This window comes from Dendrobium catenatum, unplaced genomic scaffold (genome assembly GCF_001605985.2).
Source record: "Dendrobium catenatum unplaced genomic scaffold, ASM160598v2 fragScaff_scaffold_1196, whole genome shotgun sequence".
NCBI classification, from domain to species: Eukaryota; Viridiplantae; Streptophyta; class Magnoliopsida; order Asparagales; family Orchidaceae; genus Dendrobium; species Dendrobium catenatum.
In genome coordinates, this window is record NW_021319658.1 from 306,984 (window position 1) to 326,153 (window position 19,170).

Below are 19,170 nucleotides of genomic sequence, written 5' to 3' on the forward strand. Positions count from 1 at the left end.
CAAGTTTTCTAAAAATTGAAAGGGATATTATTGAATAAATGTGTTCTAATGATAGAGTATCCTTCAAGAGTGTTTCAATTTAAAAAAGTAGCCATGAAAATCTTTCAAAAATTAGTCTACACTTTAATTTTTTAAATAGGCTCTGATACCACTTGAAAGTTTGAGTAGTTTGTTAGTCCCTATTGAACTATTCCAAGGCTAACCAAGAGAGGGGTGAATTGGTAATTTTAAAAATTTCTTGGATTTTCAAAAAATAATTTTATAAAGTTTTAGTAATGATCCTAAAATATGCAGTTGTGAATGAAAATGATTATTATAAAAGTTTTTTCAGCCACAAAATTTTAAAATGCAGAAAAGTAAAAATATAGAAAAATTAAAGTGAACAGAAAAATACTAAATTTATAGTGATTTGGTCCAAACTAGACTTATGTACACTCCTTGGAGACTCCTTATCTAGGTATTACACTAAATAAAAATGACTCTCATTTAGCCCGCACAATAAGGAAGAGAAGCCTTTATAAATTCTCTTCCACCAACCTGGTGCGGTAGAGTACAAACGTCCTTTTTCACCCTTCTGGTGAATACACATGACCTTTATCCTTTCTCACTCTCCAAGTGATGGGAGAGTGAAAGTTTGTTGAGGATGTTGGGCCTATGAACTAGCCCAAGGCTAACAAAGAGAGATGTGAATTGGTATTTTAAGAATCTTTAAACCAAAGACAACAAACCAAAATCACCATAAAGAAATCAACGATGCGGAAATTAAATGCGGAAGTAATAAAGGAAAAAATACACCAGATTTATAATGATTCGGTCAAACCTTGACCTACGTCCACTCCTTGGAGGCACCCTCCAAGTATTACACTACAAAAGTGTCTCTTCTTTAGCCCCCACAACTAGGCGGAGAAGCCCTTATAAAATCACTTCCACCTTCCCTAGTGCAGTAGAGTCGCCGGGTCCTTTGACACCAAAGAGATCTTCTTCTTTGGTGAATTTCCTGAAGACAAGCCTTGAATCTGACGATATTAAGGTGCAAGCCTGCCGGAGCAACCATCTGGAATCCCCCTCCACACTCCCTTGAGTCACCCCTCACAGGATCTTCTCCCTCTCAAACTTCACCCGTTCCTTACTCCCTTTCAAGCTATCTCTTCAAGTTCTCCCCAAAAGAACCAAGCTATAATAGCTGCCAAATACACTTACCAAGTGCCTTGTTAAAGCTTAAATATTAGATCTCAAAACGAGCTCATTAATGCAAGTTGCCGACTTTATCATCCATGATGATATAAATATCATCTTATACGATTAGTACAATTTAAGCCCAATCAGCCAATACGATTTGAGATGATCATAAGAAATTTGTTCATATCATCCCGGACGATATATATATATATATCGTCCTGGATGAACAGTATAAATCGTGGAATATCAACCCTGAACATCTCCCAGAGAAAGAGCTATCCGATATCCTGTCGTACAACATATCATCCCGTATCATATAGCGCATCATCCAGGATGATCCTACAATCGTCAAGGATGATTTGATCGAATCAATCAACCTTTAATGCTTTCCAAAGATACCAGATCAATTTAGGCATAATTGAGTTAGATCGTCCAGGATGATATGGATATCGTCATGGCCAATTTCCTAAAATAAAGAATACCTAACCGAAATATGGCAGCTGATTATTTCTTATTTGCACCAATCGTCCTAGCCGATACAAGTATCATCCAGGCTGATCTTAATGACGGCTGCCTTAATGAGGATGCCCTAATTAGGGTTTTTTCTTTTGAACCGATCGTCCAGGATGATAGGAATATCGTCCCGGATGATGTTATCAAAAACAGTAAACTCTAGGGAACAGTTAGAAAATCTTCCAAGTTATAAATCATCAGGAGCCACACCAAATATAATAGACTCAAGAAAGGAAAAAGGGTATAAACTGACTCAGACCTAGTCTACCCAATCTTGAGTTGGTTCCAAATTACAGTCTGATTGTGTGGGCCTGAAATATCAGTAGATAAGACAGTCGTAGAGAACATATCACCAAAATCATAATAAGAGTGTTTGTAATAAGAGTATTTGCTATCATCAAAATCATAATCCATGAAAATATATCCGCAACACCGAGAACTTCTATCCTTTTTCACCCTCCTGTGATGGCATAGTACTTTAACACAATGTTGAAGATCTTCTCTTAAAAGACTCAAGAGGAGATGGACAGAAATTTGAAGAAGATAAAGTGATCATCGCTTTGGGAAACCTTGTGAATTCCTCACAACTTCCCCTCAATTGATCTCTCTCACTTCACTATCATAATCTCTCCCAAACACTCACACATAAATAGAAAATTATAGTAAAAGATTTTAGTGTCAATTTTTAAGACTCTTATATAGAAAACATAAGAAAAACCATTCAAAAACTAGAAATTACAAGTGAATCGACTTCATATCTTATACTATGATTGTAGATCATCTATACAAACATTTTAAAAATCTAGGTATAATCCTGTGTGAACCTTATTTCATACTCTATCAGTAGTTTATATAAACTGACATCGTACTGTTTGAACAATTCAAAACTAAACTTATTATTCTAGTACAATCCTAAATGAACCTTATTTCATACTCTGTTAGCCATCTGTATTAACTGACATTGTACTATATAAATAGTTCAAAACTAAACCTATTTATTTGGTATGATCTTGAACAAACAAAATTTAATACTATGTTAGTTATATGTATGAAATAACATTATATTATTCAAACAGTTAACACAAATCATGTATCGTTTGGTATGAATATAGATGACCCCATTTCATACTATGTCAATCAACTATACAAATTAACATTGTACAGTATGAACAGTAAAAAAACAAATGATTTCATTTGGGATGAACTGGTATGCACCTGATTTTGTACTCTTTCGATCATCTGTACAAATTAACATTGTACAGTACAAATAATACAAAAACAAAAGGCATGATTTGATTAACTTCATTTTCGAGGAAAAAATATGACAAATCATCGAGTATGATTGTAAATCATATAGTATAATTTGTTTTAAAAAATTTAAGTGTTGACTCTCTCCCCTAGGGTGTGTACATGATTATCTAATTACAATCATACTCTCTCGGACTAAAAAAAATTACAGACTTCATTACATGAAACTCTAATTTACATTGTTTGAAGTCTTTAGCGGTCTGGAGTATAATTTCATTGAAATGTTAGTACACATAAATAATATATAGAAAATATCCAGTACATGCTATGAGAAATGATAAAATTAATAGAACAATAATATTTTGCTATTATAAAAAAAAACACATTCTCAAGTTGGATTCCTGAGTTGCAACAATAAAAGGTTCAATCAAAATAAGTAAAGAGACATTATGAACATGACATAAAATTTTTAACTCTAATTCAAGTGGAAGAACAACAAATACCCCTAAAATTCCAAATAAGACTTAAACATAAGAGTTTACTTGAGAAGTTTGAGATCGGGTTCTTCTTGGAGATTATAACATAATGTTTTAATTTTTCTTATTCTTTCTAGATTGTACTTGAGTAAAGCTACTATCCTCATTAACCAGACCTTTAGAGACCTCATCAGAATATTCATGAGCATTGATAAAACATTATTTTGAGGCAATGTTTAAGAGTCCTTACAGCCCTTTCCCAAATTAATAACATGATTAATAGTGTATTCCTCAGTATCATCCTATACAAGTTCGTCTTCCAAGTTATGCTCCCCAAATTCTTGTTCATTTGAGATAGAATAAGAAGTAACATGATGAAAAAAATCATTATTTTCTAAAGCATAATAAAATTCAGATAAATTATTATTTGTAGAACAAGGAAATTGCAAACAAGTTAAAGTGTTATTATGCTTAGTGAGCATAATAGTTTGTTCATCAATAGTGATCGCCATCATTTGCTCATCCATATTTTGAAAACCATTGGGGATTCCTCTCTAATCTCAAAATCTAGAATCCATTTAAGCAAACACATTTCACAACCTTCAATATAATACACTCTTCTGGAAAAATTCTTCTGTAATCTAAATTGTTCGAGAATAGTATCGCAATATGGTGTTGGTCCATCAATCCAATAAAGAATGTACCATAAAGTTTTAGGTTAAGAAAATTTTTTTGAAAAACATCAATATTTGGCCGACACATTACAAACTTTCCACCTAAAGTAAAAGCAAAGGGAGTGGCCTAATAAGACATCACTTTATTGTCAAACATTATAATATGCAAATGGTTAAAGGAAGTATGAACCTAATCCAACATAGAGGCAAAAGATGAAAAGGCACCCCCAAGAACATCATTAAAAGATGGATATTTACCTTTAGCATTCAAGGATAACCAAGGGGGTTCGATGACGACAACATCGTTATCACCCAAAATCCCATAGGAAATCAAAAAGAATCAAAACAAATCAACAAAGACTAAAATAATAACCATAAACAAGAAGAATAAAAAAAAATCAGCAAGAAAATATCTATGATGTGGAGAAAAGGGGGTTGGTAAGGAAACCCTAGAATTGCCTCAGTATCCCCAGAGCACGAGAGGTTTTGCTTTTTCATGTTGGAGTTGATTTAATAAAAATTCTAGGTCGATTATATATTATGAATTAGGGTCCACTAATTGACACACCAAATGACCACATAGTCATTTGAAATTTAAACCATAGGTAAATAAAAACTTAAAGTTCATACTAAAGGATACCATCAATGTCTTCTTAGGGGTTATTCAATTTCTAAAGTTAAAATATTTATAAAAATATTATAATTTAGGCTAATTAAACCATGGATTGGGTTTAGGTTAGGGGATAGCTAACTCTTATACACTAGACTAGCCAATTACACCACTTATAGCTCTAATGCTTTATGGATTTGCATTTAGAATAATTTTAATCTTAAGGTCAAATTCTGACAATATAGATTGAATTGATAAGTTAAAGCCTTTTAAAAATTAAAATGTCCAAGGAAATTTTTGGACAAGTTAGGGACATTAGCAAGAATATTCCATTTAAATTTGAGCCCATGGTGAATTATATTTAATTAATAATTCTATAAATACTTAAGAGCATGTTTATGAAATTAATTTTAATAGATTAGAAATCAGGGGTCACCATCATAGAGGTTTTAAAATACTCCTCAATAAAAATCCATAGAGTTCTAACATACATTATTTGGTTAATTATGGAAGAAGTTCTCCTCAGTGGTTGATTGTGCATGCTTTAACACATGATATATTTTAATTGGTGAGAAATTATTGCGAATACCATAAGACTGATAGATAAAATTTTGTCAGACAAAATCAAACTCTAAATATAAAATGAACCATGATAACTTTGTCTTGAACCTCTTATTTATCATCCAAGAAGTAGACAAGGAATTCGTTGATCCAGAATCTATAGTCTATGAAATTTACTCAAATCATCTTAGAGGTTAAAGAGAATTAAACCTTCACCTTCACTTCAAATAGCTTGATCCCACTAGTTTGAACATTCTCTTCATAATTGACCATACTTATATTAATAGAGGCTAAGGATTGAGTTCTTACCTCATTGATAGGTGAATTGCATAGGAATTAAGTTAAGTCAAGTTCATCTCCATGTGAGGAATAGGTTTCCTTTAGATGGAATAGTAAGAGAAGCATTGGATCAAGAGTTGGATTTTCACTTGTTTAGGATTTTTGGAGCTAGTTCAAACTCACCAAAAACCACTAAGGTATTTACTATGAAGCAAGAGAATCAAAGTTCAAGGTATAGGTTATCTATAACAATTGAAATTAGGTACCACCTAGTGTAAAAATTTGGTGTATTTTTAGGGTGTAACTAACTAAATCAAGCTAGGAATCTAGCCACCTACTTCTACCTCAAGATGTAAAGTTGGGTAGGAATGGTCTAATGGAGTTCCAGCAATTGTTTTGGATATTTTTAGCCCGTGTGGGTAGTTAGGAGGAATTTATGAGTGAACCCATATGATTGGTTCAATATTTTCATGAATACTTGCCATCTCCAGCCAACACTAGCCTGAGTTTATTAGGCTAGGTGTACAGAACATTCTAGTTGCCAATACATGTAGTTTCAAGGGTTGTGTTAGCTTGGGTTGCAAAATGGATCACTAGATTTGTAATTTTTTTTATTTGGATCAACCCAATTGGATGACCTAGGTCAGACTAGGGTTGGGTCGACCATGGAAGGTTCTTTGGGTCATGAACCACCTAATGTAATAGTTATCTTGGGCCAATTTTATATTTTTAGAGAATTGGATCATGGAAAGCCTCTCTTAGTAACTTGGGTTAGCATAATTGGCTAGCCTAAGTGGGCCAAATGGCTGGGTCTCTTAGGTTTGACCCTTTGGGACTCAACAGGTAATCTTAGTAATTTCAGGTGCCTCAATTTGGTCTAGAGCATTAAATTTAATGTTTAGGTGGTTTAGGTTTAATTTGGATAACCATGGTTGACTTGGTAAACTAGAGTTAACTGGGGTTAGGGTTGGGTCCAACTAATTCCAATTAACATTGGGAACATATTGGATGAGATTTTAGGTCATGGCATGGTCTATTTGTATGAAATGCATATTTAGGTACTTCAAGGTTGATTTGGTCAACCATGTTTGAGTAAAACTTGAGTTTAGGTCCAATTCACTCAAATGGTATTTGAAATTTATTGAAGTGGTTTTGGGTCATGGTCATGTTGAGTTATATAGAATTTATTCAGAAATTCACTTTTTAGGGTTTTAGATTTAATAGTTTCTTGGTAAACCATGGTCCATTAATTTTTCAAGTGGGTTTATTCATGTATGATTTAAGGTATTAAAATATTTAAAAGCTTAGTTGAGGTTTGGATAAATTTCAAAAGAGGATTTAGGTGGTTCAAGGGGTCCTTTAATAGTCAAAGTGACAAATGGTGGTCAAATTATCCCATTAAAGGGTTCAATATGATCTATGTATGATAAAGAAATGTTATTCAATACTTAGGATAGAAATCCATGCCTTAGTTTAGGTGATTCAATATGAACCATGCATTTGAAGGGTTTAAGTTCAAAAAGGGATCCATAGGTTTAATTAGGTCAACCAAGACAACCATTATCAACAATGGACTCAAATAAATCTAAAATATTGTAATGATGCTCGTGAACATATTTAATGAATCATAAAAGGCTCCCAAGGTGATTTACATCAAGATGCCATGTTTAGTGGCATGAGTTATAAATATTTGAACGTTTAATTTGCATAGGATATGCTTTGAATTTTAGGGTTTAGAAGGACATGAGGACCTCCAAAATTGTATGGTGGATTCGAGAAAAATGCCTAACCAATATCTAAATGATCAAACATAATTTTATAGACTTTATTTAGGGTTTTGCATTTGAAAATTCCCCTCAAGAATGAAAATCCAAAGGTTTCAAGGTTTGGATTTAGACAATGGATTTTTATATTGGAATTTAATTTAGGATTGGTTTATGAATTATTTAGGGGAAGATTTATAATTTAAAAATACTATAATCAATGAAAATCATCAAAAGTTTGTTAGTGATTGAGTTATTTATGAAATGATATACATTAATGATTGTCTAATGATTTATTAAGAGATTTAAGGATTAAATTGCATGCCTAAGCGTAGTGTGGAACTAGATTTGTGTTTTGAAATGGAATTTAAGAATTTAAAGACTATGATTGAAACTTTAAAAATGGGGTCAACAAATGGACAACCAAGAGGTGTGATGAACATGAAAAGAAATCATATGTGTTGGCATTGATGAAAATTATCAATCAAATTTATGACTTTCATTGACAAACACTTGAAAGGAAATGATCCTAATTAAGCAGATTCAATTAAGTTGAATATCTAATAGAGAAGTTAGCCATAACTGATACATTTAAGTTAGAAAAGAACTTGAAAAGGATTTATATTCAAGGAAAATTAGATTTAACTAGATTATGAAGATATCTTACTTTTAATTGAACATATCAAAACAACAAAGAAGGATAACTCAATGTTCACCTGACCATATCTAAATAGTGAATAAAAATATTTTGAAAGATTTAACGTATGCTTGAACAAATCAAAAAGGAAAGATACTAAGATTTAGGGGGTCCAACATTCATTTGAACAAATTGAAATAATAAAGAAGGAATTTTTAAGTACTTACTTGACAATATTGAAATATTGAGTAGGATATAAACTTGAATGAAAGGCCACTTCTAAGAAAATAAAATTAATATGTTTAAGAGAGAACTTATTCTCAAATTAATAGATTTAAGTATTATTTAAATGAGAGATCTATCTCAAATGAACAATTTTAGTTGCTAAATTAAGAAGATACCATGGATTGAACTATCCAATCAACAAAATTTTAAAAGGTATGACTTCTGTAAAAGAAGACTTAGACAAAAAGTCTGATTTAGACTTGAGTGAGAGATTTATCTAAAATAAGTTGGTTTAAGAAATTCAAATGAGAAGTGTTTCCCAAGTGATTATTGAGCTCTTTTAATATAAGTTTTGCATTTTGTTCCACTAAAATTTTATTATTTACTTCAATGTGTAATGAAGGCAATTATTCTTCCAAAGGGAGAACATCCTTTGCTTCAGAAACTAGAGCTGGGGCATATATTGAGTAGGAGTTATGTATAGGGTTTAGTATGCCCATAAAGATTCTCCTAATTATTTATGCCATTAACATTATCGTTGAGGATTTTCCTAAAGATTTTCTCAATAGTTTATTGAAGGCCTTAATTAATCCATTTTTTTAGGTTAATAAATAGTTGACTACCTTCAATATATTTGATGATGCCTAGTGAAATTTTTTATTTTGGTCTTCTATAGGATAGACCATTAATAGATATGATTTAACGAGCAATACCAAGTTGAGTATTTCTCTAACACCAGTGACTCTCCATTTCCCCCCATAACAATGTAGATAAGACCTTACAAATGACTTCCACCTCCATAGCGAATATATGTAGCTTAATCCCTTTCACCTCTCCAGTGCGACAAAGTATCTAAATCCCTTTCTATTATGACTCGAGCTCATGAGTTTTATATTTTGATGATAACAAACATCTTTTTATCTCATATTATTTTTCATTCAATATTTGTTTGTGTGTATACTAACATTTCAGGAATATCATGCAACATCAAATAAAGAATCAGAGCTCAAGATTGGGTTGAATAAGGTTATAATGGAAAGGGTCTATAATATTCATTTAGGTAATTTTGATTTCTTGAGTTGAGTCCGATAAGGGAGTATGCTTGCTTGGTGACCATGCACACACACTTAGGGGAGTGAGATCTAGTCAAAACTAGAAGTTTAAGTTTTGAGCAAATCGTACTGGATGATTTAGGATCATCTAGGACGATCCTTTAAGATCTTGGAAAATAGTTTCCAATGATAATTTAAGCAAGGTTTTAAGATTCAATTTTTAAAGCCCTCTTTTTAAGCACATCATACAGGATGATCCTGCAATTGTCTTGGAAAATATTTGGCACTAAAATTGATTTTATAGGGTTTTTTGAAGCACTATTTTTAGTCATGATCCTCCTAGATGATTTTTGCTTCCAAGATCAATTTTAAGGGTTTTTCAATGCCCTTTATTTAAGCTTTATCAAGGCAGTTGATAAGTGTCTTTGGAAGCCATTAAAGCTTTATTCTTCTAGAGAAAACTTGAAGAGATAAAAGAGAGAGAGGAAAGGGTGGAGTTTGAGAGAGGGAGAAGATCATTAGAGGGGGTCTCAAGGGAGTATGGAGAGGAATTCACACGGTTGCTCCGGCAAGCTTACACCTTAGTACCATTAGATTCAAGGTTCATCTTGAGGGAAGTTTTGGGAAGAAGAATATCTCCTTGGGGTCAAAGGACTCGACTACTCTGCCACATCGGGGTCAAAGGACTCGGCTACTCCGCCACACCGAGGAAGGTGGAAGTGAATTTATAAGGGCTTCTCTGCCTAGTTGTAGGAGCTAAAGGAGAGTCATTGAAGGTTTAGTGTAATACTCAAAGGGTGCCTCTTAGGAGTTGACGTTGGTCAAGTTGGACCAAACCACTATAAATCTGGTGTATTCTTTCGTTTATTATTTCTGCACTTTATTTTTATTATGATTAACTACTTAGGTGAAATCTCTGATTAATATTTTATTATTAATTTATTTTATTTCTATGGCAAGATATAAAAAGATATTTCTTTTAGTTAATAAAGTTTTAAATATCCAATTCACCCCCCCCTCCTCTTGAGTAGCCTCGGGACTAGTTTATAAGATCTTAATATCCCTAACAAACTTTCAAGTGGCATCAGAGCGAAATACATAAATTAAATTTGAAAACTTTTTGAATTTTGATCAATGGCTAATTTTTATAATTATAATTTTGCAGAAGGTTATTCAATCACCAGACCACCTTTATTTGAAAATATTACTTTTGATTTTTAGAAAATTTGTATGTCTATTTTCTTGCAATCAATTGATTATCGAATGAAAATTTGTGTTAAAATTTTTAAATTAGTTTTTATATTTATTTTTTGTGAAGTTTTCTCGGAACAACACACACATATCACCTTTTTTGTTTCGTATATACTTTAGAAAATCATACTTAAAAAAAAATCATTTTTCAAAAAAAAAAATTACCTCTTGTTTTTCTTGAGTTCTTATGTAAGTTATGGCTGACTTCTCTAAAAATAATCGAAGGAAGGAAACTCATGATTTTGCCTCTCTATCTATTTTTTTAAAGAGGTTATTTTACTTTTGATTCAAAATCTTCATCATATTATAAATTGGATTTTGAAACTGAACTTTTTCATCTCCTTATATTTTGTCTATCGCATATGAATCTTTTGCAAGTTATTTAATCCATCTTATAATTTTTTTATTCAAGTAGTTCATTTTATTCAATAGAAAGAGTTTTCTTTAGTTTTTTTTTTAATTATAGAAAGGAAGCATATTTGTCAAAAAGGAAAAAAGGCCAATGATGCCAAATTTAGAAAGATATACAAAGCGTATCAAGAATTAAAAGATTCGTAATGATGCCAAATTTAGAATGATATACAAAGTATATCAAAATTAAAAAAATGTGCAAATGCATCAAATAACTGACAAGAGGCATAAAAAGAGACCACAAAAAGTAAGCTTACCGTTCTTGTATTTCTTAAATCTTAAGAAAATCCTTTTATCTATTAATATTTTCGATACTTGATTTTGAAAATCATGATTCTTGATTCACCAATTTTTGTATTAATCTTCTATTAGATATATTTCATGATAGAAGTTTTGAAAAATTAGTGTTTCCTTTTCTCATTTATTCCTTGATTTAAATATTGGCTTAAAAAGTTTTTGATTATTTAAAAGAACTTGAGCTTAGATTAATAATTTATGAATTTCTAACCTTTCTGGGTTATGCATTATCAATACATTCCTTACTAAGTTTTTGAATAAAATCAAGAGGTAACTTTCTCATTTAGAAAATATTTGATTATTTAAAAAAAAAATGTCTTCACCCGATCAGGGTTCTCGTTTGATGATTTATTAGTTAGTTTTTACTATTTTGGTTTTATGTGCTCCTCTTTTTTTTGATAATGTCAAAGGGGGATAATGTACTGTTGTTTTATGGTATTTGTTTTAGTTTATCTTTAATTACTTATTTATTTTATTTTACTTATTTTATTTTTAAAAAATAATAAAAATTAAAAAAGAAAGAAAATTTGTTCTTTCCCCTATTTTTAAATTTTTTTTCTCAGTGAAGGGGAGTTAAGATGAAAATACTTTTATTTTATAACTTCAGCAGTAATATTTGTCATCATAAAAAAGAGGGAGATTATTGCGACTTGAGCTCATGAGTCTTATATATTTTATGATAGCAAACATATTTATATATCATAATATTTTTCATTCTATATTTGTTTGTGCGTATACTAATATTTTATGAATACCATGCAACATCAAATAAAGAATCAGAGCTCAAGAGTCTGTAATATTCATTGATGTAATTTTAATTTCTTGAGTCAAGTCCTATAAGGGAGTATGCTTGCCTAGTGACCATGCACACACACTCATGTGAGTGGGATCTAGTCAAAACCAAAAGTTCAAGTTTTGAACAAATCATACTATACAATTTTGGATCATCCAAGATGAACTTTTATGATCTTGGAAAAAAGCTGCCAATTATAATTTAGGTAAGGTTTTAAGATTCAATTTTTTTCTAAACATCCCGGACGATCTAGATCATCTTGGACGATTAATTTAAATCATGCCTAAATTGATCATGTAATTAAGGGATTAATTATGGTTAATTTTTTTAGTCAGATCATCCTGGACTACTGTATTTCATACCAAATGATGTTTGCTAACATACTTGATTTTTCTAAGTCATCCAAGATAAAATATCATAAATTTTCTTCTAATCATACAGGACAATCCACAATATCGTCCTGGACAATTAGTACAAATTTGATCATATCATCCAGGTGATTATCTAGGACCATCAGGTCAAATTCTACACTTCATCCTAGATGATCCTACGATTGTACTGGATGATCTTTGGCACCCCAATTAAGTTTTTAGGGTTTTCTAAGGCTTTTTTAAGCACATCATACGGGACGATCTTACAATTATCCTGGATAATATTTGGCATCAAAATGGAGTTTTTAGGATTTTCTGAAGCCCTATTTTTTAGCACATCGCACAGGACGATCCTGTCATAGTCCTGGGCAATTTTTGCCACCAAGATTAATTTTTAGGGTTTTCCAAAGATCTTTTTCTAAGCTTTGTCAAGGCACTTTGTAAGTGTCATTGGAAGCCATTGAAGCTTCATTCTTCTGGAGAAAACTTGAAGAGAGAACTTGAAAGGGACAGAGGAAAGGGTGGAGTTTGAGAGAGGGAGAAGATCCTTGGAGGGAGTTTCAAGGGAGTGTGGAGGGGATTTCACATGGTTACTCCGGCAAGCTTGTACCTTAATACCATCGAATTTAAGGTTTGTATTGAGGGGGGTTTTGGGAAGAAGAAGATCTCTTTGGTATCAAAGAACTTGATTACTTCGCCACACTAGGGAAGGTGAAAGTAATTTTGTAAGGGCTTCTCCGCCTAGCTGTGGGGGTTAAAGGATAGTCACTGAAGGTTTAGTACAATACTCGAAGGATACCTCCGAGGAGTGGACGTAGGTCAAGTTGTATCAAACCACTATAAATCTGGTGTGTTCTTTCCTTTATTATTTTTGCACTTTATTTTTATTACGATTAACTACTTGGGTGAAATATCTTATAAATTTTTTTATTATTAATTTATTTTATTTTTGCTACATGATATAAAAAGATATTTCCTTTATTTGAAGAAGTTTTAAATATCCAATTCACCTCCTTCTTGGTTAGCCTCGGGACTAGTTCATAAGGGTTTAACATCCGTGACAAACTTTCACTTTCACCTGCTCAATGTAATGGAGAGCCAAATCCCTTTCACTTCCACAATGTGATGGAGAACCAAATACCTTTCACCTCCTTAGTGCAATGGAGTAGCTAGATCCTTCCCCTGAAGAGGCACTTCCCAGAGTTTCCATCAAGCAAAGACACTACCTTTGGAGAAGGAAAGTGTAAGATCACCGTGCAACTGTGTAAAAACCCCAATCACATACTCTTTTATCCCATAAGAATCTTTTACCTCAAAATCACACCTTTCTCTAACTCCAAAGAAACTCTCCCTCTTCAACCCCTTCTTACAGAAGATCTCCCTTAGAAAGTGGCATAAGAATCTCTAAATCACATTAAGATATGTTTAAATGCAAAGAATTCTAAAAACCCTAATTTTTAGGTTAACTTCCTATATTTGTGCAATATGATTGTTGTTCATGCAACATAATTAATTTAAAATCATAATTTATTTAGTATAAAGAATAGAGCCTAAGTACAACATGTTCAAACCATTTTAATTGATCATACAGTATGATACTTAAATCATATGGTAAATTAGTATATATTCATCATACATGATGATCGTCGGGATGATCAAACATCATCTTTTCTAATCATCCATTATGATTTTAATTATAATGTATTATTAGTTTAATAAACTAAGGTTATATCAGGATGATCCCTAGGTGAACAATTTTTGTCTCTTCCATGAATCCAATATGTTATACATCAAATAATATAATTTTCCATATTAATTAAATATTTATTTAATTGACTAATCAAAAGAATTAATTTAGGTAACATTTTAAATATCATATAGTATGAACTCCTTCATATAGTATGATATATTAAAAATTTAAAATTTAAAATACTTACCTAAATTTGATTAGCTACAAGGGGTTCTAAGTTAAATTGATGATCATGTATGATCTAGTTTGTACAATGTCATTAGATAAAAAAATATTAATCACTCAATTAGACATTTTAATTGATTTTTTTAATAGTTGGTCGTATAGTGCGATCTTCTTTAAATAATATGATTAGTTCAAAAAAATTTGAAATTCATTTTCCCACATCCCCTTGTGTGTGTGAAAGGTCACCAAGTTAGCATACACCCTTACATGACTTTGACTCAATAAATATAAAAATAAAGAAATGAAAAATAAAAACTCTTATAACTATCATCCTATTTTATCTAGTCTTGAGCTTTGAATCTTCATTACACAGTGTATGATGTTCTTGAAATGTTATTACACACAAAAGTGTATATGCAATACATATACTAGGAGAAATAAGGAGACAATAAATAATATTTGTTATCATCAAAATCAAAAGATCGAGATACCAGATAAAAATAATCTACCTCTTTTATGATGGCAAATATTATTTGTTGAATTTTTAAATTAGTTGTATTTTTTTCTAATCTCCCCCTCACTAAGTGAATTATTTTAAAATTAGGGGTACATATATATGTAAGCAAATACAAAGAACATAAATATAGGAAATAATAAAATGATACTAAGAATATAAATATAGGAAATAATAAAATGAACTAGGTAAAAGTTTAACAATTACAACCAAACACCTACTCTCCCTTTTAACATCACCAAAAAGAATATAAAACATAATAGAAAATAAAAAATTATGGAGCATGAAAAAGGAAAACACTGAAAGTACAACATAACACATAAACTAAGAGGGCCCTTGATCATGTGAAGGTGGTGGTGGAGAATGAGAATACTAGTGAAGGGTAGAAAATAAGTCACTAAACCAGGCTTAATCTACCTCACATTATTGCTCAATATGTTGGTGGTGCATCTAGAGTAGGTCATTCTATTGTTGATATATTTGCTGGATCTCCTAATACATCTCATGTTACATCCAAAAAAACTTTAGTTTATGGTGAAGCCACACCCAATGCTGAGTAGTTTCCTAATATTGTGTGGCTAATTATAATTCTAGGCAGTTATGTTGATCCATGATCAAGTTCTAGGCATGGAACTGGTGAGATGGTGCTACCATTGGTCTTAATGCTAAGGCTACAGGTGATGGTGGAGGTGTTTCTCTCCTTGCCTCATCAAACTCTTTCCCATCTTCAAGATCATCCATGTGGTGTTCATGAAAGAAAATGTGAAAGGAACCATTGGAGTAGAAGATTGGAAACATGTCTATTGGTGTGGGATACATAAGTTGATACTTCTTATTTAAGATGTAGGGAACTAGATGTCCTAACGTGAGGTAATTCTTACATTGGGTTGATTGTAGGTGAAGTGAAAAATGTGTTTTGAAAATAGTAAATGATTATTTATGATTAATTAAAGTTAGTGCCATAAATGATTAAATAGGTGACAACAAATAAAAGTAGAGTGATATTAGCTATATCTCTTGCCTTAAGAGTAATAGAAGTGCGAAGAACATGCTAGATGATTTAGGTATTCTATTTAAGAGATTGGATGCGAGGCTGGTGTTGATTTAAAGGAGTATTTTTAAGGTTTAGATTGACAATGGTCCAATCATAATCCTCCTAGATGTTATGTTATGTGGTTGAACCCCTTCAATGGATAGAGGTATATAGCAAGCAAGGTCCTATTTGGTTTATTTCTACAGGATGTCTATAGATATAGGAGGTCATGGAGGAAAAATCAGTTTGCACTCTTAGGCTCACAAAGAATTTCAAGATTAGTTCAGAGTTGAAGGGAAAAGTGAGGGTGAAGAAAAAATACAAAGTTGTGGATGCAAAGAGGTAGATAACTTGATAATTGATAACTAATTGGTTTAGGAGGCGGGAAGGTGAGATGCGAGCTTCTTTGAAATTGTGGTATGTAGAATCATCCTCAATTGCCAAAAATTTGTCATCAACAAGATAATAATAAGAGCTCCCTTGAAGTAAATGAGTTCTCTTGCAACCAACCATATGGAATGTTAAAGCTAAGAATAAAAGAAGATATGATTTTAGAGATGTTTGATTCAATCCTATAATTTTCCTTTCTTTTATATATTTCAACAGATTATACAGTATGATTTGAGATTGTACAATATGATTGAAAGAAGTTAAATAGTCTGGATGACATGTCAAAAAAGCAGTCAAATTGTATAGTACGATCAAGATCGTGCTAGGCAATCTTCCCAAAAGGCATTCACCCCGAGGAGTCACTTAGTAAGACATTTGACTAAAGGTTCGTACAGTATGAACATGTGTTCATATAATATGATTGCATAATTAATATTGTACCCACCAATTTAATTTCATCCAATGGCTGCTAATATGTGGATTGTATAGGCCAAAGAGGTGGTCGTATAGTACAATTAATAATTATTGGTCAAATCAGGATTGTTGATTACATGAGCAGCAAGGATGTGCAAAATTGTTTGTAGATCATACAATGCAAATGAGGTTTGTACAATACGATATAAACTAATTATTATTATTATTATTTAAAAATTTATTTGGTTTGTGATGATGAGAGAACTTTTACTAACTAGTAACATCAAACAAACAAACCAAAATAATAACAAAAATAATTTAAAATTATAAAAAAATAAAAAACACACAAACCATATAGCTACACACATTATTAATTTCACTTTTACCTTAAATCAACTAAGAATGCCAATGACACCTAGTATAGTCCTCAGTGAGCTAAAGGTGTCATAGCTTAGGGGTTTGGTATAAATGCTTGCAAATTAATTTTTAGTTGTTACATTATACAGTTCTTATGAAAAATCAATTAACATTATGATCAAGAAGTGAATCCTCTCTTATGTTTTACTCAACATCAATTTATACCACTAATCATTTAATCAATTATGGTTGCATTAAATTAGCAAATGTGAAGCCCATAAAATCATGACTAAGATGCATTCTTTATTGTGTGGTACTCATTAAAAGTATCCAAAAAAATAAAACTAAATAAAAAATTGGGCATTTTGATGATTAGTGGCTTCATTAACATTGCATGTTATCGTCATCAATACCAACTATATGGTGTAGTTTTGCATTAGTTGCTCAATTCTCTACAGTGAAAAATGGCCTAATGGCCCATCTAGAGTTGAGGCATAAATATTGTTGGTCATATTAACCCTACTCTTTGAAGGTTCTTTAGTTCACATTGGTAATGACTGATTATTTCTCTATGTAGTTAGAATATATTCCATTATGAAGTCCAAGCACAAAATGTTAATGAAGTTAGGAATCATTAAAATGCCCAATTTCTTTAATGCATGTGTATTGATGCATAAGCACCTTCATAATAAAGCCAGTCTTGTTTCTTAAAAAAATAAAAACTTGCCCATCTTTAATTTCAGAAAGATTAAAATCATGGTTTTAAAGTGCTAGCTAGTGTCTAACTAGCTTTACCACTCCAACTAAGAATATAAGTCCAGAAGCGTTGGGAGTTTTTTATATCTTTTAAGCATTTGAATATATAAGTCCCACATCATAAACTCCCAGCATTTTGATAGACTAGGTTCAAATCAGTGCCCTGTAGTCATTTGACATAGATTATGTTACAAAGTAGACTTTAAAACAAAAGTCCTTACCCTCTAGGAATATAATCCCTCTTGTTTAATAAAAATTTAACTTAAATATAAATTTTATCTCTTTAAAATATTAAATCCCAGCATGTATGATAGATTGGAGTCACATTTGAGTTTCTCATAATCATAATACTTCTTACCTCTTATTTTTTGGCCTCCAAAAAGAACTATTCAATCTTGAACTAATCCTATTTGAAAAATTCAATTTGTAAACCTTATCATAAATTATTCAATCAAGAAATATTATCCACTATTTTAATTGAGATTTTCAAGAATCCCCTTTCTTGAGATATAAGGAAACATAAAGGCTTACCTTTATGCAAAACTTACAACTCTAGGTTAAAATAAAACATATCTTGGTTTCCTAAGGTAGGAAAAAAATCTTTGGGAATGTCAATAATTTTCTAACATCCCATTTATTCATTCAAATACCATTATAAAAATATCATTTTTATTTTTAGAGATAATATGTTATTCCCTCTATTATATTTGATTACATAAATGAGAATATTTTAATGCAAAATTTCTTCATTCAAACACCTTTCTAGAATATCATATCAATTATTCAAGGAAGTATGCTATTCTCTTAGTTATATTTAAGCATAGAAATGATTTTTTTCAAAATTTTATTTTTAGCTTTGAATCTATTAAAGAATAACACCGCCTTTTGAGATGGTATGATATTCTCTATGCAGTATTCAATAAAACAAATGTGTTTCCCTAAAATATGTGTGGTATTATTTTCCAATAGAGCTTTCTCTAAGTGTTAATGAGGATTGACGAGTAGGAACTCTTTCAAAATTTTGTTTTTGATAAGTTATTCCACTAAACTTTAGAGGTGAAAACACTCTCTCCCTATGGAAGGCACAATACCTTGAAGTGTCTCTGGTGTGTATATTTTCCTTCATGGGTAATGGCAACTTATAGGATTCCTTATTTTGAATGGCTTCAACAAACTTGGCCAAATAAACTCTCAATGAAGTGTTAGTGGGATAGGTTAGAGGATAGTTCTCTTTCAAGGTATGGGTGAGTGATACGAGTGGGCTCCTCCTCCGTTGGAGTGGGTGGTCTTGTAATCCTTAATAACCTTGGTTATATGTGCATCATTAGATGTTAAGGGAAATGATGGCTTCATGTTGGAATGGATTTTTTATCCCTCCCAACCCTAAGATAGATTCTTTCTCCTTTTCAACCTCATTATTCCTTCCTCCAAGGATGAAGTTTATATGGGTC